The sequence below is a fragment of the Scyliorhinus torazame genome, chromosome 14 (assembly GCF_047496885.1).
Source record: "Scyliorhinus torazame isolate Kashiwa2021f chromosome 14, sScyTor2.1, whole genome shotgun sequence".
In the NCBI taxonomy this organism is placed as follows: domain Eukaryota; kingdom Metazoa; phylum Chordata; class Chondrichthyes; order Carcharhiniformes; family Scyliorhinidae; genus Scyliorhinus; species Scyliorhinus torazame.
In genome coordinates, this window is record NC_092720.1 from 76,855,101 (window position 1) to 76,882,811 (window position 27,711).

The 27,711-nt window shown below is 44.7% G+C and overlaps 1 protein-coding gene across 4 annotated transcripts in view; it reads right to left on the reverse strand.

Moving 5' to 3' along the window:
* The window catches only part of LOC140389824 (inactive N-acetylated-alpha-linked acidic dipeptidase-like protein 2), a 1,491,575-nt gene that overhangs the window by 1,137,256 nt on the left and 326,608 nt on the right, over window positions 1-27,711 (reverse strand). Inside the window, exon 1 of one of the 4 annotated variants that reach the window (XM_072474376.1) lies at window positions 19,825-19,934. The exons of the other annotated variants lie outside the window; for them this stretch is intronic. The gene's annotated coding sequence lies outside the window, so the exon portion shown is untranslated. Of the gene's footprint in view, window positions 1-19,824; window positions 19,935-27,711 lie in introns of those variants that run through there. 4 annotated transcript variants of the gene reach the window in all.

Below are 27,711 nucleotides of genomic sequence, written 5' to 3' on the forward strand. Positions count from 1 at the left end.
AGGTTTTATCACAGATTTGTACTGAATGAAATTGATTAAAATATTTTCTGTGTGCTTTATTCGAAGGTTACACAACTGGGCTCAATGTCTCACAAGAATATTTAACTACTTCTCACAAACATACCTAATCACAATACAATTAATGATTTTCAAAGCAGAATATACATTGGTTGATCTCAATGGAAAATAGCCAACTTAAGTGATAAATTGCACCATAGGCGTCAGTAAGACAAACCTTGCAGTATCACATGCCGAATGTAAACAATTCTGTTCGTATGAAATCTGGTGTGTTTATTTTATTTAACCACATCTGACCGTGTAACCTGGCCAATCAAAATCTGTGTCTCTTTGTAACTTCTTATATAGCAATGTTTCTATTCCGCAAAATAAATATTATTGCCTGGTTGGATAAGTCAAAATACTCAAGCAATTCAGGACTGGATTCCTTCCTCAAAGACATCAGCAAGGCTGAAGCCTGCTAAGAATTCGTAATGCTGAATGTCAGTCAAATTTCCATTTAAATATGGGTCCCCTACATGTGAGTAAAACAGTTCACCGATGCAACTGTTGACACAAATAAAATCATGCAGATACTGAAAAACTGAGATGTAAAGAGAAAATGCTGGAAACACTCAGCAGGTATCGCAGAATCTGTGGAGGGAAACACCAGCACTATAGCTGCTGAGCTACATTGGACAGAGTATAGATGCACTGTGCAACAGTGAACACTGTTGATAATTTTGGGGACAAACGGATAAGAGAAATGCTTCACTCATCTGGGGAAAGAAGAAGAAACAATGGAAAAATAAGCTAAATGGAAATAATCTACAGGATAGAGTGAAGGAAAAGAAGATGGGGTACTGGTGGGCAATAAGGCAAATAACATCTTGGCTGGTACCCCACATGAATTAGAACACATAACAAAGAATGAATTATTGAGCAGAAAGGACATTGGTTCATCCCCATCTGGAGTAACATGTGAATTTGCAATCGCCATAATTATAGCAAGTCACGGTACGAGACACATGCAGAAACAGCTACCCATCTGACATCCAGTATCAGGCATTTGAAATGACAAGACAAGCTGTAGAGGTTGAGTTTGTTTACAGTACAGAAGACCAAGGATATCTTACTGAAATGTTCCAGGTACCTCGGAATCTCAGCGAGTTAAACCTTGACAAACTTCCTGCCTTTACCATGAGAATTAGAAGAAATTAGATCGGGTATGAAGCTCAAAAGACAGAAGGTGACTGTTTGAAATGTACCGCCCAGGGAAAATTAATGATAATAACATCAGTAATTTTAAGGGGAATTAGGACAGGCATTTCACACGAAAAACAATTGAGTGATGTAATGGGTGAACAGCATATTGTTTTGTGACTCTGGCGCCAAAACATTTTTACATTCCCCTTTTTTATTAAGAAGTACTTTCAATGGTAATAATCTCCCACTATTGTATACCTCGTCTCTTAAATTTAATTTAAAATGTGAACACAAGATGAAATGGGGCTACATTTACTGATTCGTCTTTGTCTAAGATGCATCTATTGTGCTAATTTTGGCGTTAATTTATTTTGGCATACATATGAATAGGTTTATGATGTCCTATTTATGATGATTCCATGGCGGGGCAGCACGGTGGCGCAGTGGTTAACATTGCTGCCTCATGGCGCTGAGGTCCCAGGTTCGAACCCTGCTCTGGGTCACTGTCCATGTGGAGTTTACACATTTTCCCTGTGTTTGTGTGGGTTTCGCCCCCTCAACCCAATGATGTGCAGGGTAGATGGATTAGCCATGCCAAATTGCCCCTTAATTGGGAAAAAATGAATTGCGTACTCTAAATTAATTTTTTTAAAATGATTCCATGGCGATTGAATAATACTTAAGAATTCCTTACATTGAGGTGTCTCCTCGTTCCCCTTCAACTTTCACTAGAATAAATTCAATTGTAAGGAAAAGTTATCCAGAAATATCAAATTCAATGGGCCACCCAGGTTCCGAATGCAGTCAAAGGAAATCAAACTATCCAAAATGTACTCAGATTTATAAATTAAACCAGTTTTGTCAACACAGGTAGGAGTCCCTCCATCCCCAAGTTTAAAAAGTTGATACTTCATGGAACCTCAAGCAAAATAATACTTAAAATAAAAAAAATTGAGTTATGACTTTTTAGTGTGAACTGCAGATTTGAGTTGTCGTAAATGTTTCTTCTTCAAAGTGGTAAATAACAATCAGTGAGGAAAGAGAAAGTTTAAATCAATTATATTTCAAAATTAGACTTTTAAAAGCTAATGAGAAAGTGTTACAAACTAGATACTGGATCAGCTATTCTGTTTAGGTCAATTTCAAAGCTTTACGAAAACACAAAATGGTAACTCAGAACTAATGCCACTACACCGCCCTTCATGTTTTCCCAGCAGCCTAGTATTCTGTAACCAATGTTATTGGATTTGTTGCAGGATTAGATTCCATGCTATGAAATTGCAGTTGTTGGTCAAGCAGCCGTTTCATGTTTTTAAAAGAATGTCTTCCCGAAAGTTCAATATCTGCCTTCACCGATGTCTAAATCAAAACAATTACATTTACAAGGAAAACAATCAATCTTGCAGTTGCTGAATGAGAAAATATTTTGGACATTCTCTTTGGAAAAATCAACTTAAATAGGCCAAGTTGCAACACAGCATCCAAAACAATTATCCAGTTCAAAGCACACATGCTTAACAAAATGGAATCCACAACTTGGTCGATAGCTGCAGGCACAAAGTACATTTGGCCATACTGAATGACTAACTAGCAGAAAGATCCAAGCTGACACTTCAGAAAATTATAAGCAAAAGTTGTAAGCAAAACAAGAAAAAACATTTTAATTGAAGTGTGCAAGGACAATGAGCTTGTGTAGTTTAAAGTGTTTGGCTAATGCATCTGTAAAGAATCACAAAATGATACAGCAAAGCAGGAGGCCATTTTGTCATTGTGCCTTCACTTCTTTGAAGAGCTATTCATCGAGTCCCACCGTCCTGCTCTTTCCCACAGCCCAACACATCTTTCTACTTAGTGTTGTCCCAACTGCTATTTGAAAGTTTGAACTGTTACTTCCACTACCCTTTCAGGCCGTGCATTCCAGATTATAATTGCTGGAGAAAAACATTTTTTTTCCTCGAGTCATTCACCTCTAGTTCGCCAATTAACTCAAACATATGTCCACTGCTTACTGACCCTTTTGCCAATGGAAACAGTTTCTCCTTATTTACTCCATCAACAACCTCACTATTTTGAGCATCTTTATCAAATCTCTTCTCCACCTTCTCTGCTCTCAGGAGTACAACCCCCATTTCTCCAATCCCTCCACATTACTGAAGACCCTAATTTCAAATACCATTGTGCATATCTTATACACCCTCTCTAATGCCTTCTGCATCCTTTTCAATTGTATGATGGTTTGGATAAAACCCAAGGTGAGGCCTAACCGTTGTTTTATAAAGGTATAGAATGTTTCCTTTAATGGATCAGATTTTCATGGAGTCAGGCCAACTCCGAAGATCTTAAAAATGGTGCGTGGCACCAAAGTGGAGATGTCCCTGCTTCATTAAGAGCCAATAAGGGAAGGGTTGCAAGAACTAACTGGTAGCGGCGCAAAACAAGAATCTGCAAGACCATGTGAAAATAGTGCTGAGTTTAAACTGACCCCTTTTTTTGCTGTTTTAAGGAACTTAACCCACAATGTTGGAGTCATTCATTTATGGAGCAGACAAAAACAGACTGGAAGAGTGGATGAGCATCATGATTTGAAGTTGTTTAAATCTCCAGCCCTTGAAAAATGACAAATGATACATTGCAGCTGTCAGTAAAAAAATAAATATGCAACTGGAGGAGTGCATTGATTGACAAGCTGTCTGGTGAGCTTAGAATAAAACACTATCAACTGTTCCTGTAGTTTCAGTAGACTTCATGGTTGCCATTTCTGAAGGGCTACCATTACAGCTGAGTTCACGATGAACACTTGGTGTTTCAAAAGGGCCAAAAACACTGATCTCATCCAGACGGTAAAGTTCACATTTTATTTCACAGATTTAAGGGGCTATTAAAGAATTAGTTATCTTCGGTGTGGTTCCGGAATAGAAGTTTGTTTTTATAACAAATTCATCAGTTGAGGGAATTTTTAAAACTTTGAATAGGTTTCATAAATGAAAGGATTTTTTTTTTCCTGTACCAAGCAGATAAGAATGAGTGGCCAATTAGATTGTAATAAGGTTGTTTTTCTTCCACCTCCACAGGTTCCTGAAGTCTGATCCTTGTGGATACTGGATGAGCGGCTTTGGAGGAGCCAAGGGAGCATGAAGTGGCTTGGCAAGGGTGTGAAGTGAGGTAATATAGAGGGGGCATGGGGGTTAAGTGAATCGTATAGGGCCCGACATCCTGTAACAATGGGGGAATTTCCTGATTCTTTGCTTTCGTAGTGAGGAACCAACCTCATGTCTCGATAAAACCAACAATTGCATGTGACTTTTTAAATTCAACTCATCCTGCTACTATCAATGATTTACAGATGTACACCCAGGCCCGTCTGTTTCTGCACCATTTCAAAATTTTATAATTTCATTTATATTGACACCCCTCATCATTCCTATCAAAATTAATCACTTTAGACTTCGGTTTTAAATTTTATCTCCAAGCATTTGCTCATTTCACCAAACTGTGCAGATCCTATTAAAATCTGTTACTATGGGGCAACACGGTGGCACAGTGGGTTAGTCCTGCTGCCTCAAAGCGCCGAGGTTCCAGGTTCGATCCCGGCTCTGTGTCACTGTTCGTGTGGAGTTTGCACATTCTCCCCGTGTTTGCGTGGGTTTCGCCCCCACAACCCAAAAAGATGTGGAGGCTAGGTGGATTGGCCACGCTAAATTGCCCCTTAATTGGAAAAAGTTAATTGGGTATGTGTCAGCTGCAAACCTTGACACTATGTTCTAAATATCCAAGTTCAGGTCATTAAATGGTACTAACAGTGACGTCCACGGTACATCGCTGCACACTTCTCTCCAGTCTAAAAAAAACATTCAACACAACACTTGTTTTCTATCCCTTTAGTCAATTTCATACCCACACAACCACTGCCCTATTAATACCATGGGCTTCATTTTGCTAACAAGTTTATTATGTGGTACTGCACATGCTCCAGCCAAACTATTCTAGTACAGCTACAACAATGCATCTCCTTTATGTGGAAAATTGCTCAGGTATTCGTTGTCCACAAAAAGCAAGAAAAATCCAATCCAATTATCACCCCATCACTCTACTCTAAATCATCAGCAAAACAATGAAAGATGTCTTTGACAGTTATTTTTATTTTTTTGAATAATTTTTATTAAAGGTTTTCATAAAATATCAATAACAAAATGAGAAAGAAAAAAGAACCCAACAGGGTTAAGTACAAAACACAATCTAAAATAGCAACCCCCCAAACCACTCCCCCCCCTGTACATAAATAATAAATTAACATTAACACCCCGACTTAACACAACAGGTGTATACACCCCCTCAAACCCTCCAGTGTAAATAACATAAACAAAAATAAAGTGCCACCCTGAATACCCTCCACCTGTTCTTCCTGGGGCGAACCGGTGGTTCCCCTGTAATGGGGTCCACGCCCAGGCCCCAACTTCCCCGCCCTATGCCGCCTCCAGTGCCCCCAAACTTTGAGGGCTGCCACCACCACCGGGCTCGTGGTATACGTCCTTGGAGGGAGCGGCAGCGCACCCAGATTTGTACCCACACAGGACGCCGTCTCCAGCCTCTTCCATGCAGCCCCCTCCCCCTCCATCACCCACTTGCGCACCATCGTCGCATTGGCGGCCCAGTAGTACCTACAGAGGTTGGGCAGCGCCAGCCCCCCCTATCTCTACTCCGCTCCAGGAACACCCTTCTCACCCTCGGGGTCCCTCGCGCCCACACAAACCCCATTATACTCCTGTTAACCCGCCTTAAAAATGCCTTCGGGATAAACACTGCAACAGGAACAAAAACCTTGGGAGCACCGTCATTTTGATTGACTGCACCCTACCCGCCAAGGACAGCGGCAACGCGTCCCACCTCTTGAACTCCTCCATTTGCTCCACCAGCCTTGTAAAGTTAAGCCTATGCAGGGCCCCCCAGCTCCTGGCCACCTGGACCCCCAAATATCTGAAGCTCCTGTCCGCCCTTTTTAGTGGGAGCTCGCCAATCCCTCTCTCCTGGTCCCCTAGCTGAACTACGAACAGCTCGCTCTTCCCCATATTGAGCTTGTACCCTGAAAAGTCCCCGAATTCCCTAAGCATCCTCATTACCTCTGGCATTCCTCCCACCGGATCCGCCACATACAGCAGCATGTCGTCCGCATAAAGCGACTCTCTATGCTCCTCCCCACCCCGCACCAACCCCCTCCAGTTCCTCGACTCTCTCAGTGCCATAGCCAGGGGTTCAATCGCCAGTGCGAAGAGCAGGGGGGACAGAGGACACCCCTGTCTCGTCCCTCGGTGCAAACGAAAGTACTCGGACCTCCTCCTATTTGTGGCCACACTCGCCATCGGGACCTCATACAACAGCCTAACCCACCTGACAAACCCCTCCCCAAACCCGAACCTCTTCAGCACCTCCCACAGGTACCCCCACTCTACCCTATCAAAGGCTTTCTCAGCGTCCATCACCACCACTATATCCGCCTCCCCTCCCTCGCCGGCATCATGATAATGTTCAAAAGCCTCCCTATATTCGCGTTCAACTGTCTCCCCTTCACAAACCCCGTCTGGTCTTCATGGTTGATCTGCGGCACACAATCCTCAATCCTCGTGGCTAAGACCTTCGCCAGCACCTTGGTATCTACATTTAGCAAAGAAATCGGTCTGTAAGACCACATTTCAGGGGATCCTTGTTCCGCTTCTGGATCAAAGAGATCAGTGCCCGGGACATCGTCGGGGGTAAAGCCCCCCCCTCCCTTGCCTCATTAAAGGTCCTAACTAACAGCGGGCCCAACAGGTCCATATATTTTTTATAGAACTCAACCGGGAAACCGTCCGGCCCCGGTGCCTTCCCCGCCTGCATGCTTCCTATCCCTTTGATCAGCTCCTCCAGCCCAATCGGGACCCCCAGTCCCGCCACCAGTCCCTCTTCCACCTTTGGAAACCTCAATTGGTCCAGGAAACGGCCATCCCTCCCTCCTCCCGTGGGGGCTCGGATCGGTACAGTTCCTCGTAGAAGTCCCTGAAGACCCCATTGATGCCAACCCCACTCCGCACCACGCTTCCTCCCCTGTCCTTAAGTCCCCCGATCTCCCTAGCTGCGTCCCGCTTCCGAAGCTGATGCGCCAGCATCCGGCTTGCCTTTTCCCCATACTCTTAGACCGCCCCCTGGGCCTTCCTCCACTGCACCTCCGCCTTCCTGGTGGTAACCAGGTCGAATTCGGCCTCGAGGCTGCGCCTCTTCTTCAACAATCCTTCCTCAGGCTCTTCCGCATACCTCCTGTCTACCCTCACCATCTCCCCCACCAGCCTCTCCCTCCCCCCCCCGCTCCCTCTGCTCCTTGTGAGTCGTAATGGAGATCAGCTCTCCCCTCACCACCGCCTTCAGTGCCTCCCACACCATCCCCACTCGGACCTCCCTGTTGTCGTTGGTCTCCAAGTACCTCTCTATACTTCCTCGGACCAGCTCGCTCACCTCGTCTGCCAACAGCCCCACCTCCAAGCGCCACAGCGGGCGCTGGTCGCTCTCCTCCCCCATCTCCAAGTCCACCCAATGCGGGGTATCCTCTATTCTCGCTATCAGCGCCCTACTCAAAATGAAAAAGTCGATTCGAGAATAAGCCTCGTATACATGTGAGAAGAATGAAAATTCCCTAGCCCCCGGCCTTGCAAATCTCCAAGGGTCCACCCCTCCCATTTGGTCCATAAATCCCCTCAACACTCTAGCCGCCGGCGGCTTCCTACCCGTCCTAGACCTGGAGCGATCCAGTGCAGGATCCAACACCGTGTTAAAGTCTCCCCCCATTATCAGGCCCTCCACTTCCAAGTCTGGGATCCGACCCAACATACGCCGCATAAAACCCGCATCGTCCCAGTTCGGAGCATACACATTGACCAGTACCACCCTCTCTCCCTGCAACTTACCACTTACCATTATGGACCTACCGCCATTATCTGTCACAATGCTCGATGCCTCGAATTACACCTTCTTTCCCACCAAGATCGCCACCCCTCAATTTTTGGCATCTAACCCCGAGTGAAACACCTGACCTACCCACCCTTTCCTCAGTCTTACCTGGTCTGCCACCTTCAGGTGTGTCTCCTGAAGCATAACCACATCCGCCTTGAGCCCCTTCAGGTGCGCGAACACGCGGGCCTGCTTAACCGGCCCATTCAGTCCCCTTACATTCTAGGTTATCAGCCGGATCAGGGGGCTACCCGCCCCCCTCCCCCACCGACTAGCCATGACTCCCTCCTCGGCCAGCCACGCGCCTGCACCCCACACCCGGCCCGTTCCCCACAGCAGCATATCCCCGTCTCGACGCCCCCCCCCCCCCCCCCCCATTCGCTCCAGCTCCTCCTTGACCGAAGCAGATTCCTCCGCCTCGACCGATTCTCCATCTCCTCGAACCGCTCCTGCCATTTCTTGTGGAGAGCCTCGTGCGCCTCCACCTTGACCGCAGGCCTACGATCTCGTCCTCATTGTCAGAGATCTTTTGTCGAGCCTCTCGGATCGCCACCCCCTGGGCCGTCTGTGTCTCCAGCAGCTTATCAATAGAAGTCTTCATTGGCTCTAGCAGGTCCGTTTTAATCTCTCTGAGGCAGCACTGGATACCCTCCTGTTGCTCCTCCGCCCACTGCCTCCATGCTGCCTGGTCTCTGCCCGCCGCCATTTTGTCCTTCTTCCTTCCCTTCTTCTGGTCCACCACCACCTTTTCTGTCGCCCCGCTCCTAGTTAAAGCCATATACTGACGGGGAGCTATTATTAACTCCTTCCCACACCGGGAAACGTCGAAAAAGTGCCCTTGGGGCCCTGAAAAGAGCCCAAAAGTCCGTTTTTGCGGGAGCCACCGAATATGCGACTTAGCTCCGCACAGCCGCAACCGGAAGTCTCGAGAGGGAATCCTTTTGGCAGTGTTTGCTTCACCAATCTGCCCCAAAAAGTCTGTGGAAACTCCTGAAAAAGGTCTGAGAGTCTGTTCCAGACGGGAGCTGCCGAATGCGCGACCTACTCCTCCATGGCCGCCACCGGATGCCTCATCCCTGCTTCTTCAATGGCCTTGGTAGATTTTTTCACAGTTGTTCCCTCTGCTGCTAGAATTCACCTTTAATAAAGGCCCTCAAGTCAGCTTGCAGCTTTAAGCTTGCCCTTCCCCCGCCTGCATGCTGGAAGAGGCTTTGTTTATCCTGCAGTTACAGCCAAATCTTTTACTGTTTCTACCGGGTCTGGTAACCAAGAGACATACCATTCCTGGGGGACACTGTCAGGGGAATGTTGCAGTCTTCTTCCCACACCGGGAAATGTCAAACAAATGCCGTGGGGGCCTTGTAAAGAGCCCAAAAGTCCGTTCCAAGTGGGAGCTACCGAACATGCGACCTTGCTCTGCACAGCCGCACCCGGAAGTCTCATTGACAGTTATTAAGTGACAATTAAACATCATCAACATCAACCTGTTCACTGATGCTCAATTTCAATTCTGCCAGGGGCACTCAGCTCCTCACTTAATTATAGTCTTGGTCCAAATATGGACAAAAGAACAGAATTCCAGGGTTGAGGCAAGAAAGACTGTCCTTGACAACAAGATAGCATTTGACTGTGGCATCAGTGAGCCCAGAAAATTGCAAGTCAATGGGAATCAGGGGAACTCTTCACTGGTTGGACTTATACCTTGCCCAAAGGAAAATGATTGTGTATTGGAGGCAATTCATTTCCATTTCAGGACATTACTGCAGGAGTTCCTCAGGGTAGCATCTAGGTCTAACTATCACCATTTTATCAATGACCTTTTCTCCATTATTAGGTCAGAAGTGGGGATGTTCAATGATGATTGTAAAACATTCAGTACATTCACGATTTCTCAGAATCCGAATCCGTCCTTGCCCACCATCCAGCAAGTCATGGATAACATTCGGGTTTGGGCTCCTAAGTTGCAAGTAACATTCATGCTACACAACCTCAAGGCAATGATCAATGGACGGCACGGTAGCGTTGCCAGTACAGTAGCACAGTGGTTAGCACTGTTGCTTCACAGCGCCAGGGACCCCTGGTTTGAATCCCGGCTTCGATCATTGTGAGGAGTCTGCACATACTCCAAGTGGCTGCGTGGGTTTCCTCCGGGTGCTCCGATTTCCTCCCACAAGTCCCGAAAGACGTGCTATTAGATGAATTGGATATTCTGAATTCTCCCTCATTGTACCTGAACAAGCGCTGGAGTGTGGCGACTAGGGGCTTTTCATTGTATCTTCATTGCAGTATTAATGTACGCCTACTTGCGACACTAATAATTATTATTGATCTCCAACAAAAGAGAATCTAACCATCTCCCCATGACATTCAATGTTATTAACATCAGCAAATTCCCCACCATTCTGGGGGTTACCACTGACTGAAAATTAACAAGACCAGCCATATAAATACTGTGGCTACAACATCAGGTCAGAGGCTAGGAATCCTGTGGTGAGTAGCTCACCTCCTGGCTCCCAAAAGCCTGTCCCTTCTACAAGACGTAAGTCAGGACCATGAAGGAATATTCTCCACTTGGCGAGATAAGCGCATCTCCAACAACACACACAAGGTTTGATATTATCCAGGACAAAGCAGCCTGCTTGAGTGGCATCCCATCCACTGCATTAAAGATCCATTCTCTCCACCTGTGCACAGTACAGGTAATGTATACACAAGAAGCACTGCAGCAAGTCACAAGGGTTTCTTTGACAGCATTTTGCAAGTCTAGTGACCCATTTAATATAGAAGAACAAGGGCAGCTGACGCGTGGGAACACCATCACCTGCAAGTTCCCCTCCAAGACTCCCAATATACTTGGGAGCTATATTGCTGTCCCTTCACTGTCGCTGGGCCAAATTCCTGGAACTCCCTTCCCAACAATGCTCTGGCTGTACCTATGCCACATGGACTGGTACAGTTTCAGAAGGCAGTTCACTACCCCCTTCTTTAGGACAATTAGAGATGGACAACAAAAGTTGGCCTTGTCTGCAATGTTCACACCTTGTGAAAGAATAAAGGAATTGTTATTGTCTGGATTTATTGTTCACAAATCATTGAACAGCACAATAACCATACATAGCACAATAACCAACACAATAACCAGCACAATAACCAACCATAACAATAATAGCACAGTAGCATAATGGTTAGCACAATTACTTCACAGCTCCAGGATCCCAGGTTCGATTCCTGGCTTGGGTCACTGTCTGTGTGGAGTCTGCACGTTCTCCGTGTGTGTGCGTCGGTTTCCTCCGGGTGCTCCGGTTTACTCCCACAGCCCAAAGATGTGCAGGTTAGGTGGATTGGCTGTGCTAAATTGCCCTTAGTGTCCAAAATTGCCCTTACTGTTGGGTGGGGTTGCTGGGTTATGGGGATAGGGTGGAGGTGTGGGCTTGGGTAGGGTGTTCTTTCCAAGAGCCGGTGCAGACTCGATGGGCCAAATGGCCTCCTTCTGCACTGTAAATTCTATGATCACTTGTGCTGTCCTCAAAAAAATGTCTTATCTGTTTCCAGGTCACAAACACAACAAAACAAAACTTGATAACAGTAGCAGGGCCTGCACTTGAAAAGCAACATATATCAACCAGAACAAAGTATTTTGAGTTAAATGGCTTGGTTGGATGTTAGCTAGTTATCCCCATCAAGTAAAGTTATCGCTTCACCAATAATTATGAATATGGAAAACTGTTTATGTCAACTGTTAACTGAAGATTTCTTTCCTCTTCACATGTTACTCTCAAAATTAAAACCCAGTGGTGAAATAAAGCTCGAATCAGATATAGAAGGTTTAATCCGAAAGAAATCCGAAAGAAAAATAGAAAATGCAGGACACGCAGTATTCAATGAGCATCCACAAGGCCAAGTTAATGACATTTCAGGTGTGCAACTTTCCTCTAAAAAAGAATGAAAGATAAATCGACAATCCTATCCTCCTATTTGGGCACATTTTTAAAAAAGCTCTGCGACATCATTGATGATTTTTTATATAATCTAAAAATCTTACAGGTCATTTAAACTGCTGACTTTTTTTAGTATAGTAACTGAAAAGGAAGCTGTTGTTAATAAAGGTGAGCTTATTTAGAATTACACACATAGCACAGCATTTCACTGCCAGTGCGGACTTCACTGGGAGGATAGATCTGATCAGGCCCTGAGTCAGATACGGCATGCTTGCCTTCATTGGCCGGGACATTGAGTATAAGAATTGGCAAGTCATGTTGCAGCTGTATAGAACCTTAGTTAGGCCACACTTGGAGTATAGTGTTCAATTCTGGTCGCCACACTACCAGAAGGATGTGGAGGCTTTAGAGAGGGTGCAGAAGACATTTACCAGAATGTTGCCTGGTATGGAGGGCATTAGCTATGAGGAGCGGTTGAATAAACTAGGTTTGTTCTCACTGGAACGAAGGAGGTTGAGGGGAGACCTGATAGAGGTCTACAAAATTATGAGGGGCAGAGACAGAGTGGATAGTCAGAGGCTTTTCCCCAGGGTAGAGGGGTCAATTACTAGGGGGCATAGGTTTAAGGTGAGAGGGGCAAGGTTTAGAGTAGATGTACGAGGCAAGTTTTTTATGCAGAGGGTAGTGGGTGCCTGGAACTCGCTACCGGAGGAGGTGGTGGAAGCAGGGACGATAGTGACATTTAAGGGGCATCTTGACAAATACATGAATAGGATGGGAATAGAGGGATACGGACCCAGGAAGTGTAGAAGATTGTAATTTAGTCGGGCAGCATGGTCGGCACGGGCTTGGAGGGCCGAAGGGCCTGTTCCTGTGCTGTACATTTCTTTGTTCTTTGTCCTTTGAGTTGGCCAGTTTTTATCTCCTGCCTTAACAAGCCACAGGTGGTTGTCCTCTGCCCCCTACTCGGGAGCTCATCATCCAAGAGACCAACAGAGGGATCAATGATGGTTTCCCAATGCTCCTCATGGGGTTATAACAGTTGGACTCTGTAGGGGGAGGGATTATAACCCCCATGAGGACCAAAGTCCCCCATCAACTGCCATGGGCAGAGGCCTTCTGTGCCCCTTAGCCAGTGGCTGAGCATCCACTTGCGGTGTTTCTTAAGTATAACGGGTCGCTGCATGCCGCTTCCTGGCAAATCACCAAAGAGGAACCATAGGGGCCTTGGTGCCGGACACACTGTCGTCTGCCGGCACGGATACCTCTGCATCCATATTGTAGCCTGATTCATAGCACACTTGCTGGTCCGGACGTGGCTAGCCACCAACGCAAGGGGTGGTTCATGCTGCGGTGACAGCGGTACTACCGCCGGTGGAACGTTCCGACAGGTGACCTAATGCCTGGTCAAATGGTCCACATGCTTAAGGATCTTTCCCTGGACTCAGACCCTCCACGGGATCAGGCCAGTCTGGTCCAGTACTACTCTCGGGAGCTACAGCATGCCATCGCCAACATTCCATGCATAAACGGTGGCCCCGGCGGGGAACATTCGCCCCAATGTCCCAGAATTCTTCTGTGACTTCTGAGGTCACTCAACCGTTGCCCAACGGTTTGGAAGAGTAAGACTCAACCGAGTCTGGAGTCACCGTCCCATTAAGAGTTCTGCTGGAGCAATCCCGGTAGTCACATGCGGCACCGTACAGTAATTGAATAAGAAGCACGCCAAGTGTGGGTTCATAGAGCCAGTCAACTGCTTTTTCAAACCTTGTTTAAAAGTTTGGATAGCCTTCTCTGCCAGTCCATTGGATGAAGGATGATAGTCCATTAGATGAAGGTTCTGAATGCCATTACGTCACTTAAAAATGGCAAACTCCTCGCTGGTGAAAGCACCTCCGGGGATCTTTGTGTACAAAAAGATCCAAGCTTTTTGATAATAGCCCTGGACGTTGTGAAAACTTCCTGACACTTGCGAGTGGGCTTCCACAATTATTAAACACATGGAGCCCATGAATGGTCTCGCAAAATCCGCATGGAGGTGAATCAATGGATGACCCGGCCATTCCCATGGGTGGAGAAGAACTGCCGACAGCAAATTTTGAAATTCCCAGCGCGCTGGTCAGTTTTGTACCATTCACTCAATGTCCCCATCGATACCCGGCCACCAAACAGTGCCAACATTTTCATTGTTGAAGCCCCCAGATGGCCAGCCTGCAAATCCTGCAATAAGACCTCCTGTCCCTGTGGGGAAATGACCACCTGAGTACCCCACAATATTACTACATCCTCCAAAAACAGCTCGGAGAACTTCTGAACGAAGTCAAGAAGGTGTCAAGAATTGTTTGAAAGATAGGCGTCTCTTTACGGCCATGAATGCCTCATCCTGAGTAACGCCCAGCACCATTTCTGGTCTTTCCGCAACAACACATGCAATGGGACCAACATCGAGCCAGATTTGCGATACTTGCCATAATAATTAACAAGACCCAAAAAGGACCGGAGTTCAGTGTCGGTCTGTGGGGTGGTGTCCAGCATGATCTGTTTTATCAGGACTCAGTGCAGGAACTAAATTGACTGTACTTCATGTCTGAATCAATGCTCAGGTCTGGAGAAGATGGCCCGTCTCAAAACAGTTGGCCTTTGACCCTATACTCAGGGTCAGAAAAAGAGGGGATTGAGGACCAGTATTGTTATACGTTTTAGTTACCATGGTATGAAGAGTCAGAAGTCCTGTTTCTTTTCACCAAACACCATTTATTTCACTTCCACAGCCTCTGCACAAAACTCCAACAACACACCACCTGACACAAGGGCCACCTGAAGCCCCTTTGCATATCAGTGTCAATCATTGGATACTTAACATAAATGAGACAACTAATTGCAATGTCTCTTAATGCATTACTTAACTCTTAACCCATTACTTAACAGTCTCCCCTTCCTTGGAGAAAAAAATAATGAGGTGAAAACAAAATTTAAAGAAACTCAAAAACACATATGCAATTTCCCCCCCTTTTTTTTTCAAATTTTGTTTTTTTGGAAGAGAAAAAAAAAAATCACAGAAACAGGTGCCCTTCATTAACAATATCCAAAAGTTACATTTCTGTCAATATCTGAGATATATAAAAGGCCATATCCACCATCTCTACAAAGCTTAACGTCTCAGTAGCCAAAGTGCTTTCGACCACTTTCCTTATTTTCTTTGTTTCCCACACAAGACGACAACATTTACCATTGTTCCCCAAAGGAAAATTATAAAACCTCCTGTGCTTGAGTTGCATAGGACGCATCACTATAAACTATGAATTTCAAGTGCCTACGGTCACCTAAAATCTGGAACCTCAAAACACACTCCTGCATTTTTTTTTAGTTTAGCCAAACGCTTTATTTGCTCTTATTATGTCTTCCAATTTGGGATCATTCATTTTTGTACTCAACTCGAAGACATCAAAACTCACGTCCGGTCTAGTCTGTCTATCTAACCAATTCAGTTGCTCAATTAAACTTTACAGTTGCTCTTTTTCCATCTTTGAAACCTTGCATCTTTTTGTGAAAACCCGGCCACGACTAATTGCTATTGGGCTGATGCTTTCCAAATAAGATTGCTGACGTAAAGTTGCCCCTAACGTAGTCTGTCCGATTTCCAGTCCAATATATTTAAATGCACCGGAAGCCTGATTTCCGACCCTGAATTCTTTCCTCAAACCAGAGATTACAAAAGCTTCAAAATCACTAGTCCCACCCCACAAAAATTATTTGACATGCATCATAAAGATGCCAGAAAGGTCCCTTTAGAGTGCCAGTAAAACATTACCGGATATACTTTCAACTGGTAACAGCCTAACTTTAACAAAACTGACCTTACCGAAAAATACCAGACTCTAGATGCAACATTTAAACCACATACACATTTGTTCAACTTCCAGAACACCCCTTCTGTTTTAGCTGCTTCTTTAGGAGGACGGAGAAAAATGGCTCTCTGGAGCTGATGCCCCTGCAAGAAGGCAGCCTTCATATCTATAGATTTGCATTCCCATGCCTTTGTGGCTAAAAGAAGATATTTAAAATTAACTTTTCCTGCTGTTGGTGAATCTACCCTTAAATCCTGATCTTCTAAGCTTTCTTCAAATCCCCTTGCCACAAGCCTGGCCTTTGCCTCAAAAGTTCCATCCAGAAGAACCTTTTCCGTGCAAATCCATCTGTGAGATAGAGTTCTTTGTCCCCTATCCGGTACTTCCGTGTATACCCCAAATTCACTCCAACTATGCAGTTCTTGCTGTTTAGCATCTTTGATAACTTTTCGTATAATTTATTGGAATACACCAAAATCTCACGTACATGTGGGCTTCTACTCCTATTAGTATTCGTAGTTTTACTCATGTTCCGAGACCTTGATAAACTCCGTCCCCTCTCCCGCCTGGTAACTACATAGATAAGCTGCAGAGCTGGGCTGAGAGGTGGCAAATGGAGTTTAATGTAGAGAAGTGTGAGGTGATTCACTTTGGAAGGAATAACAGGAATGCGGAATATTTGGCTAATGGCAAAGTTCTTGGAAGTGTGGATGAGCAGAGGGATCTAGGTGTCCATGTACATAGATCCCTGAAAGTTGCCACCCAGGTTGATAGGGTTGTGAAGAAGGCCTATGGAGTGTTGGCCTTTATTGGTAGAGGGATTGAGTTCCGGAGTCAGGAGGTCATGTTGCAGCTGTACAAAACTCTGGTACGGCCGCATTTGGAATATTGCGTACAGTTCTGGTCACCGCATTATAGGAAGGACGTGGAGGCTTTGGAGCGGGTGCAGAGGAGATTTACCAGGATGTTGCCTGGTATGGAGGGAAAATCTTATGAGGAAAGGCTGATGGGCTTGAGGTTGTTTTCGTTGGAGAGAAGAAGGTTAAGAGGAGACTTAATAGAGGCATACAAAATGATCAGGGGGTTAGATAGGGTGGACAGTGAGAGCCTTCTCCCGCGGATGGAAATAGCTGGCACGAGGGGACATAGCTTTAAACTGAGGGGTAATAGATATAGGACAGAGGTCAGAGGTAGGTTCTTTACGCAAAGAGTGGTGAGGCCGTGGAATGCCCTACCTGCAACAGTAGTGAACTCGCCAACATTGAGGGCATTTAAAAGTTTATTGGATAAGCATATGGATGATAAGGGCATATGGATGATAAGGCTTTTGTTTCGGTGCAACATCGTGGGCCGAAGGGCCTGTACTGCGCTGTATCGTTCTATGTTCTACTATCTGAACTGGCACTGTGTTTCTGTGACCTCCATTTTTGAACTTTGTGTTCCCAATCCATTGTCTTAACTCCCTCCCCTGAATGCTGTATATTCAACCAATGTTTATACTTTCCAGTGGCCTTCCCTGCTCTAATAACAGTTGCATCCTTCCATTGACTAGGCCCTTCAGGCAAGTATGTCACCTTTGTACCAACTTTTGGTAGTTTTCCTTTCGGAAAACTGGCCTTATCCCAGATCTTCAGGTCCACAGCCACAATGTCGTTAAAATCCCTGGCCAAAGGTAGGGTTACTATCGGTCGTGCTGGTGTCCTTCTGTACTTCCTACAAACTTCACAGCAATCACTAACCCGTTCAATCAGTTGAGTATAGTCTTCATCCCTTACCCCTGCATCCTTTAATACATTTTTCAGCCTCCAAGGAGACGGATGTGCAAACTGCCTATGCAGTTTTAATACAACAAGCTTTTTATCAGCGAAAGTCCCATTTTGAAAAAAAATGAAAATCGCTTATTGTCACAAGTAGGCTTCAAATGAAGTTACTGTGAAAAGCCCCTAGTCACCACATTCCGGCGCCTGTTCGGGGAGGCTGGTACGGGAATTGAACCGTGCTACTGGCCTGCCTTGGTCTGCTTTAAAAGCCAGCGATTTAGCCCAGTGTGCTAAACCAGCCCTGATTTTCAACTGCCATTAACACATCCTTAACCACTCTACTTAAAATATTATTTGTCAGTAATGGAATACAATAGTGTCCCGACTGTGTAAATTGTAAGTCCACCATCTTTCCAAAAACTGTTGCCTTATTCTGTTCCATATCCAGTTTCATGTGTGCTTTCTTCATCGACGGTCTGCTCAGAAGCAAAGGTATCTCACTTGGTATAACATCCGTGCTAATGAAATGATTCACTCTGTCAATATTGCAAGGGATCACCACTCTTTTCAGCGACTTCAGAGTATTATCATCCCCAAACCTGAAACTTGTGGAACTTTCAAATTCCTTAACCTTGTTACGACTTTCAGCATTCAAGGAGTCCAGGTAACATTTTAACCAGTCAATTCCACACACAGTAGATGCGCAGCCACTGTCCAATACAGCACAATTGAAGGATTCTGCAACCAACACCCTCATTACCGGTGTAAAACTGCTTGTTAGTAGGACAATGTCTTCTCTCTGAACACTATATTTTTCCTCTTCTGACTCTTCAGTGTCATGTGTCGCTTCAAACACTCTATCATAATGTTTTGGACAGCTGAAGACATAATGGTACTGAGAGTCACATCGAAAACATCGATTTATCATGCCCCGTGCATTTCTGGGGTTCATCTTCCTATTGTAAGTTCTAACTGGGTTTCTGCCTTCATAATTTCCTTGTCTCGATCTCCTTCTATAGTCTTGGGCCCTGTTCGTAGCAGTACAATTTCGCCATCCTGTTAGTAGTGTATCTTCCATATTCTGGTTTATAGCAGGCTGACCTATTTGAGTCATCAGAGCCATCAGAATCAAATGTTTCCCCAGAAACTTCTTTAAAGCTTTTGTCATCTGATCGAATAAGGTATCCTCATCCATAAACTGAACTCCTGTCAAAACCAGGAGCCTATCCATGTTGCTCACTCTAGCACAGTCAAGTAATTTAAAGGCCAACACAGACTGTGGAAATTCCAGGTTGTTTTTCTGCAGCCTTTTATATAGTCTGCCAAGTTCCATTATATAGTCTTCCATGGAGAATTCCTCTATTTTCCAGAACTTAGCAAATTCCAACCATACTTCATACGCACTTAACAAGTCATCATTCTTGTAAATCTTATCCATATGTTGTAATAGAGTCCCCAGACCTTCTTCTGAGTCTAATACTTCCAATTCCAGCTCAGAAAGCACTTTGTTTCGGATTTTATAGTCATAAGGTAGAGAAAGAGCCAATGCCATACCTTGTTTTCTCTTTCACAAGGCAGTTACCTTCTTCCACATAACTACTGCACTTCTCCATTGGTCGTACGATTCCCTTTCAGAAAATAAGGGGGGATAGTCATATCCAGCCATCTTTATCCTGGGTTCAGCCATGTATCTTTTTTTTTTTTCCTTCTCACTCACTCCTTTGTTTGATCAGGAAAAGTTGTATCTTTCAAACCTTCACATTTGCACAGCCACCATCCTCTGCTACCATTGTTATACGTTTTAGTTACCGTTGTATGAAGAGTCAAAAATCCTGTTCCTTTTCACCAAACACCATTTATTTCACTTCCACAGCCTCTGCACAAAACTCCAACAACACACCACCTGACACAAGGGCCACCTGAAGCCCCTTTACATATCAGTGCCAATCATTGGCTACTTAACGTAAATGAGGTAACTAATTGCAATGTCTCTTTATGCATTACTTAACTCTTAACCCATTACTTAACAAGTACAATATCATGACAGCTACCAAGAAACCTAGCATAGGCACATATGATTCACTGCATGTACTCACATACCAGCTGGATGCTGATTCAGTGAAATCCCATCCTATTCATGTAGTTGCCAGGTTCTCTTTCTGGAGCAGGTAAGACTGTGCACATCCACGTGGTGATGCCCTTCAGTCTGGAGGAAGTCTGCAATTCTGGCCCAGAGCTCCATCTTCTTGCTGCGAATCATCGTTGGGAAATTATATGAAGTAATTGGCGAAGAGCCCATCTCATACTTGGATTGCAGACCTGCATAACTGGTTGGCTAATGCTGCAGCTTGGATTGTGACCCTGAAGCAAAAACGGTCAACGAGACTGTGACTTTGACAGGCTCAGGCAGGAATGGCAGTGACTTTGCCTGGGGTGCAATTGCAGGTGAAACAACTCAACACCAGCCCCCCTGCCTCCGCACTCCTCAGCGAGCTGCAATTAAGAAGCTCTTGGCCTTTCAAATCGAATGGAAAAGGCTCCACCATAAACTGAAAAAGGCAATTCAGCATTACAACTTCAGAACAAAAAATCTGTAATCAGCGATAGACATAGGGCGTGAGCAAAAGAAAAAATGTAGAAACCTGATCTCCTTGGGCACTGCAGTTTGAATTCTTACTACTTAAACATCAGTTAAATCTCTACAGGAGTATCTGTACATTCTGCTGGTTTCACTCTAATCAAAATAAAACTGAAAATGTCAGCTTGTTTTTTTTTGTTCAGCAATGAACGTGAGAAGTCAATGAAAGTCAAACAGTGATAAAGCTCACTTCTTTCAAAGAAGATTGGTCAGAGCAGCAAGCAACATGGTTGAAAAAAATCGATTTGTATTTTTCTTGTAAGCCAGCATTAAAGACAAAGGTTTTCAAACAGCTTAAAAATTGTGGCTCAGGCAATATCTCAGCCACATTGCTACCTATCCTAATGCTCGTGTATATTGCTGCCTTCCTTTTTTTGAGCAATATTATAGTGCTTCTCTGAAATAGATATGTCTCATATCTCCTACATTACAACTTCAAAAGTACTTCACTGGGACATCATTTGGATGTGGGTTCACTGTCACATGTACTGAGGTTCAGGGAAAGTATTGTTCTGCGTATAGTCCAGACAGATCATTCCATACAGAAAAAACATCGGACATATGATAGATCCACAATGCAAATACATAGACATCGACAGAAACATACGGAGTGTGGTACTACTCAGTAGAGAAGATGCGTGGAAAGATTAGTTCAGTCCATAAGGCGGGTCATTCAGGAGTCTGGTAACAGCGGGGAAGAAGCTGTTTTTGAATCTTTTAGTGCGTGTTCTAAGTCCTTCGTATCTCCTGATGGGAGACGTTGGAAGAGAGAATAACCCGGGTGGGAGGGTCTTTGATTATGCAGCCCGCTTTCCCAAGACAGTGGGAGGGTAGACAGAGTCAATGGATGGGAGGTGGACTGGGTGGTTGGTGCTCACCACTCTCGGGAGTTTCTTACAGTCTTGGGCTGCGTAGTTGCCATACCAGGCTGTGATGCAGCCAGATAGGATGCTTTCTATGGTGCATCTGTAAAAATTGGTGAAAGGCATTGTGGACATGCTGAATTTCCTTAGTTTCCTGAGAAAGTATTGGCGCTGTTGTGCTTTCTTGGTGGTAGCGTCAGCATGGGTGGACCAAGGCAGATTGTTGGTGATGTGTGCACAACTAGGAATTTGAAGCTGTCAACCATCTCCACCTCATTGTTCGAGATCGGACCCACTGCGGTCGTGTCATCAGCAAATTTGTATATGGAGTTGGAGCCAAATTTTGCGACACAGTCCCCGGAGTATTGGGAGTATAGTAGGGGGCTAAGTACACAGTCTTGCGGGGCCCTGGTATTGAGGGTTATCATGGAGGAGGTATTTATCCTTACTTATTGTGATCTATGGGTCAGGAAGTCGAGGATCCAGTTGCGGAGGGAGGAGCCAAGTCCTAGGTTTTGGGGTTTTGATAGAAGCTTAGCTAGGATTATGATGTTGAAGGCAGAGCTGTAGTCAATGAATACGAGTCTGCCGTAGGAGTCCTTGTTGTCGAGATGCTCCAGTGCAGGGCCACGGAGATGGCATCTGCTGTGGACAGGTTGTGGCGGCATGCAAATTGCAAGGCATTCTGGGCGTATGGAGTTGATGTGCCTCATGACCAACCTCTCGAAGCACTTCATAATGCCAAATGGCAAGGCGGTAGTCGTTGAGGAATGTTGCCTGGTACTTCTTGAGCACCGGTATGATGGTGGTCTTCTTGAAGCAGGTTGGAACCTCGGAACGGAGTAGGAACAGGTTGAAGATATCCATGGACACCGCACCAGTCAGTTGGTCCATGCAGGATCTGAGTGCATGACCAGGAACTCTTTCAGGACCCATTGCTTTCCGAGGGTTCTCTTTCAAGCAGTCCAATATAACTTTGAAAGCCATGTAGGTAGATATGGGTGTGTCTGGGGCTGTTGGGGCACTTGACAACAGTTTGTTTGTATCCTGCTCGAACCGAACATCGAATGCATTGAGTGCATCGGGGAGAGGCGTGTTGTTACCGGAGACTCCACTCGGCTTTGCTTCATAGCCCATTATGTTGTTTAAGCCTTGCTACAGCCAATGAGAGTCCTTGTCATTAGTCTGTGACTCTAAGCTTAGGCTGGTATTTGTCTCTTGGCATCCCTGATGGCTTTGTGGAGGATGCACCTAGAATGCCTCAGATCTGGTCTTCAGTAGGGAGTGAATCTCCCGGTTAAACCATGCTTTCTGCTTGGGGAACACACGTCTACATTCTTTGGTGCGCAATCTACTACACACTTACTGATGAAGTCTGTGATGAAGTCATGAAATTGCAAAAGGCACTATAGAAATGCAAGTCCTACTTTATTGTGCCACAGTTTAACAAAACAAATTCTTGCTAATTAAAAAATACCTCACCGTGCCTATTCTCTTATGATCTCCAATCCTAGATCAACATTACGAGGAAGATAAGAAAGCCATGTGATGTAGGTCACTTCAAACCCGCTGTATAAAATGTTTTAAATATCTTCCTATTAAAGTGTGAGTACTGCAGTACAGGGAGAATACATAAAAATATGCAAATATTTAAGGCCTGATCCTAGATTTTGAAAATGCAGCACTGAATAATGCAACTCAGTGATAACATTCCAAACTTTAAAGGTTGGTATGTGATTAGGATTCAAAGCTCTGAAGGAAAATGTTCCCTACTTCATGTTACTTCACTTGAAGCGCTATGGTGCATCAATTGCTTCACTAAATTCAAACTTAATGAAGCCAATCTTTCTAAATGACTGAAGGTTACTAAGTGTGCAAGAAAGTCAACATATCCAAGGTTAATTAATCCCCTGTGAACATAAGTAATTGCTCCAATACGCATTCTTATTAAACATTATCCCACTGCAATTTCTAACATTTAAATTCCTCGTCATAGTATTGCAAGAGTGCCTACAGAAAGCAAGTCATCCTTCAAACTCAGCATGTCATCAGTTTTAAAATGGCTTGCAAGTCCAAAGATAGCAAAGGAAGTCAGCAAAGCAGGCCATCAGTAATTACCTCCACAGTTCACCAGCTTTGTGGAATTCATGGACTGACATGGCTATTTATGGAGAAGGAATTATATATGATTGATGATTTATAAAACTTTTTACAATACTGACATTTCCTTGACACGTGCACGTCTGAACTTTTCATATGACACTCTTGATCCGCTATCTTCACTTGTCCTTGAACAGTGAAACATAGTTTTGATCACATTTCTCAGACAATGGTAAGAAACACAATGTTTGATACAACTGAACATATGAAAACAAGCTCATTATTGCTCCCTTAATCATTGTCAGAAATAAACTAAGTGCACAGATAATTTGTTCAGTGATATACAGGCACTGATGACATTGAGAGCTTAATTTTGACGAAATTAATTTGAATAACAGAAATCTATTCAGAAAATTCCACCAAATCAAAATATTGAAGATGCTGAAAAACATTATATTCAAAATAAAAGAGATTGGCGTCAACAAACTGAGTTCTGATGCAAGTTCACAGAATTGAAATATTAATTCTATTTCTTTCTCCGCAGGTGCTGCCAGCTAGGCCTCATAAGTATTTCCAGTATTTGTTGGTTTTACACTTTCAGCATTAACAATATCTTGGCTTTGAGTTGCTTGAATATTTTCCTACTTTGGGCAATTGACATCACAATCAATCACTCCCAGGTTAGATTTTGTATGTTTGTGTCAGATGCATAGTGCAGAAACAGGCCATTCGGCCAAACCAGTCCATGCTAGCGTTTATGCTCCACTCAAGCCTCCTCTCATATTTTATCATCTCACTGTCAGCATAATCCTCTGTTTCATTCTCCCTTTTGTGCTTGTCCTGCCTACCTTTAAATACTGTCATGTGAGAGTATCTTTCAGAAATGGGTGTTTATAAATGGGTGTGAATATAAGTATCTGTAGTGAGAGTACCTTTAAGAAATGGGTGTTTATAAACGGGTGTGTATATTTGTATCTGTAGTGAGAGTACCTTTAAGAAATGGGTGTTTATTACTGCAGTGATGTCAGAGAGTGGGTGGTGCTGGGCTGTCTGTCAGCTTTTTACTTTCGTTTTAGGCTGTTTGCTGCAGGCTGTGTTTTAGTTTCGTTTTCAGAGCTGCATAGCTGCAGTCACAGCCAGAAGGTGTATTAGAGTCTCTCTCTATAACCTAAAGACTGTAAATCGGTCCTGGTGCTTTAAAACTAATAACTGCTCTCTCAGTAGTGACTTTAACCTGATGTGCTTCTGTTAAAAGTTTTGTTTCCAGTCTTATTGATGTTAAAAGGAAAGTAAGAATTACTTAGTGTTGTAGTCTTTGGGGGTTATATTTGAATTGATGGTTGCTAAGATGTTCACTGTATGTTTTAAAAAGGTTAACTTGAGTTCATAGAATAAACATTGTTTTGCTTTTAAAAATACTTTTCCATTTCTGCTGTACCACACCTGTAGAGTGGGCCGTGTGCTCCCCATACCACAATCTCGTAAAAGTTGTGGGTCAGGTGAACTCCATGATACACTTTGGGGTTCTCTAAACCTTGGCCCATAACAATACCTTTATTCTATTCATTTCAACCAGTCTCTATGGTAACAAATTCGATATTCACATAACTTCTTTGGTAAAGTAATTTAATCTGAATTGCTATTTGATTCCTTGACGACTATCTGATATTGAGGGAGGTCTTGTGACTGTGGGTTGTATCCCTGCTTCTCATTCAAAAGCTACCGCTTCAGGTCCTACTCTAGGAATGCATGGACAAGGCAGGTACATTAACAACGTGACCTAACAGGTTGAGTATCAACTTGCAAATCCTTCCAATAACAGCGGCTATGAGTGCAACAGTTCCTGATCAACCACGTAATGGAAAGAAGATTGGAGCCTCACTCTTCGCAGCTCCAAATTACAACATAGTTGTAAAGGTTTATGTTACCACAACAACTGTGACTCCTGGGGGGTGGAGGACGGGGGCAGTTGGCTAGATGGCTGGTGTGGATCAGATTCATGCCAACACCACAGAGTTCGATCTCTTTTCTGGCTGGAGTGAATTTGGGACCTTCCTCCTTACCCCACCCGTGGTGGAGGTTACGGCCCTGTGGGTCAGATCTGCCTTTGGACAGAAAACTGAAGGTGATCTTTTTTTTAAATTAATTCAAAGATTGTAGGCGATACTGACTAGGCCAGAATTTATTACCCATCTCTAATTGCCCTTGTGAAGGTGATGGTGCCTTCTTGAACCGCCGCAGTCCATGTGCTATTATGGAAGAAGTTCCACGATTTTGACCCAATGACAGTGAAGGAATAGCAATATAGTTTCAAGTCAGAATGGTGACTGACTTGGAGGGGAACTTACATGGGAACACCACCACCTGGATCTGCCACCCTTCTCCTTCTAGATGGTAGTGGTCATGGGTTTGGAAGGTGCTATCTAAGGAGCCTGAGTGAGTTCCTGCAGTGCATCTTGTAGATAGTACACATGGCTGCTACTGTGCATTGGTGGTGGAGGGAGTGAATATTGGTGGAGGGTATTCCAATCAAGCAGGCTGCTTCATCCTGGATGGTGTCAAGCTCCTTGAATGCTGTTGGAGCTGCACTCTCCAAGGCAACGGGAGTATTCCATCAGGCTCCTGACTTGTGCCTTGTAGATTGTGGACAGGCTTACTCACCACAGGATTTCTATCCTCTGACCTGCTCCTGTAGACACAGTATACCGATGGTAACCCCCACGATGTTGATCAATCATATTACATTGATGACCTGTGCTTTGCTCTACCAAACGAACATAAGAACCAAGAGGAGTCAGCAATTCAGCCTCTTGAGCTTGCTGCGCCATTCACTGCGATCATGGCTAATCTCATTTTAACCTCAACTCCATCTTGCTGCCCACTCCCTATAACCCTTCGTCCTGCTACTAATTAAAAACGTATCCAAGTCATGCTTAAATTTGCCTCGTGTTCCGGCATCCACTGAACTCTGGGTAGAGAATTCCAAAGATTAACAATCCTTTGAGTGAAGTAAATCCTCCTAATTTCTGTTTTACATCTCCTACCCCTTAGCCTCAAACTGTAGAATGTTCAACACAGGGAAACATCTGCTCTGCATCTCCCCTGCCAATTTCTTTTAGCCTCTTATATACCCCAATTAGATCTCCTCTCATTCTTCTAAACTCCAGCACGTACAGGCATAATCTGCTCAATCTCTCTTTAGAAGATGAGTCCTTTCTACCTGGTGAACCTTCTCTGAATCGGCTCTTAATGCATTTAATGTCTTCCTCAAGTAAATGCACCAAAACTGTGTGCAGTAATCTAGATGCGGTCTCACCAATGCCCTGCACAGTTACAACAGCACTTCCCTACTTTTATACTCTATTCCATTCGCAACAAATGCCAAAATCCCATTTGCCTTCCTTATTATCTTCTGCACATGCATACCACCTTTGTGATTTGTGCACAAGGACAGCCAGGTCCTTCTGCACCACAACTAGAAACATTGGGCGTGATCTTCCCAAAATGGAACAAAGTCCCCAAGCGATCGCGTTTAGCCGTGTGCTTCCCTGCACTTGCAGTGGCGAAAAACACATGGCGATTTAACGAGACACGCTTTGACTAAGGGGCCTCAACTTGTTTTTTTTACAATGGGGAGCTCCGCTCGCCAGAACTCCCCGTTGCACCGAAGAGATCAGGCCACCATTTTTAAATGGCATCGCGATCTCCGAGGCCCCGAAAAGAATCCGCAACCTCCTCCCCCATTTGGTACCAGCAGTGCCAGAGCACCATGCTACCCAAAGGGCATGCAGCTGGGGGCCTCCTTGGAGGTTCGATTCCTGGCTTGGGTCACTATCTGTGAGGAGTCTTCACATTCTCCCCGTGTCTGCGTGGGTTTCCACGGGGTGCTCCGGTTTTCTCCCACAGTCCAAAGATGTGCAGGTTAGGTGGATTGGCCATGGTAAATTGCTTAGTGTCCAAAAGGTTTGGGTGGAATTGCTAGGTTATAGGGCTAGGGATGGGGTGGAGGTGTTGGCTTGGGTAGGGTGCTTTTTCCAATGGCCGTTGCAGTCTTGATGGGCCAAATGACCTCCTTCTGTAGATTATATGATTCTATGGCTCACCACCTCTCCCACTCGTTGACCTTCCAGCTCACCTCTCTCTCGCTCAACGACTCTTCAGGTCGCTGCCTCTCCTGCCGCCCAAAACTCCCACTCGCCACTCTCCAACTTCCCAACCCTCCAACTCACCGCATCTGCCACTCACTAACCTTCTGGCTCACCATACCTCCCTCTCACTGTCTCGCCCTCTCCTGAACCCATACTATGAGTGAGGGCTTGCAAGATGAGCAGCAAGAGGCAGGAAGAGCTGCTTCAATTTGCAGGGTCACACGGATAAGCTGCAAGC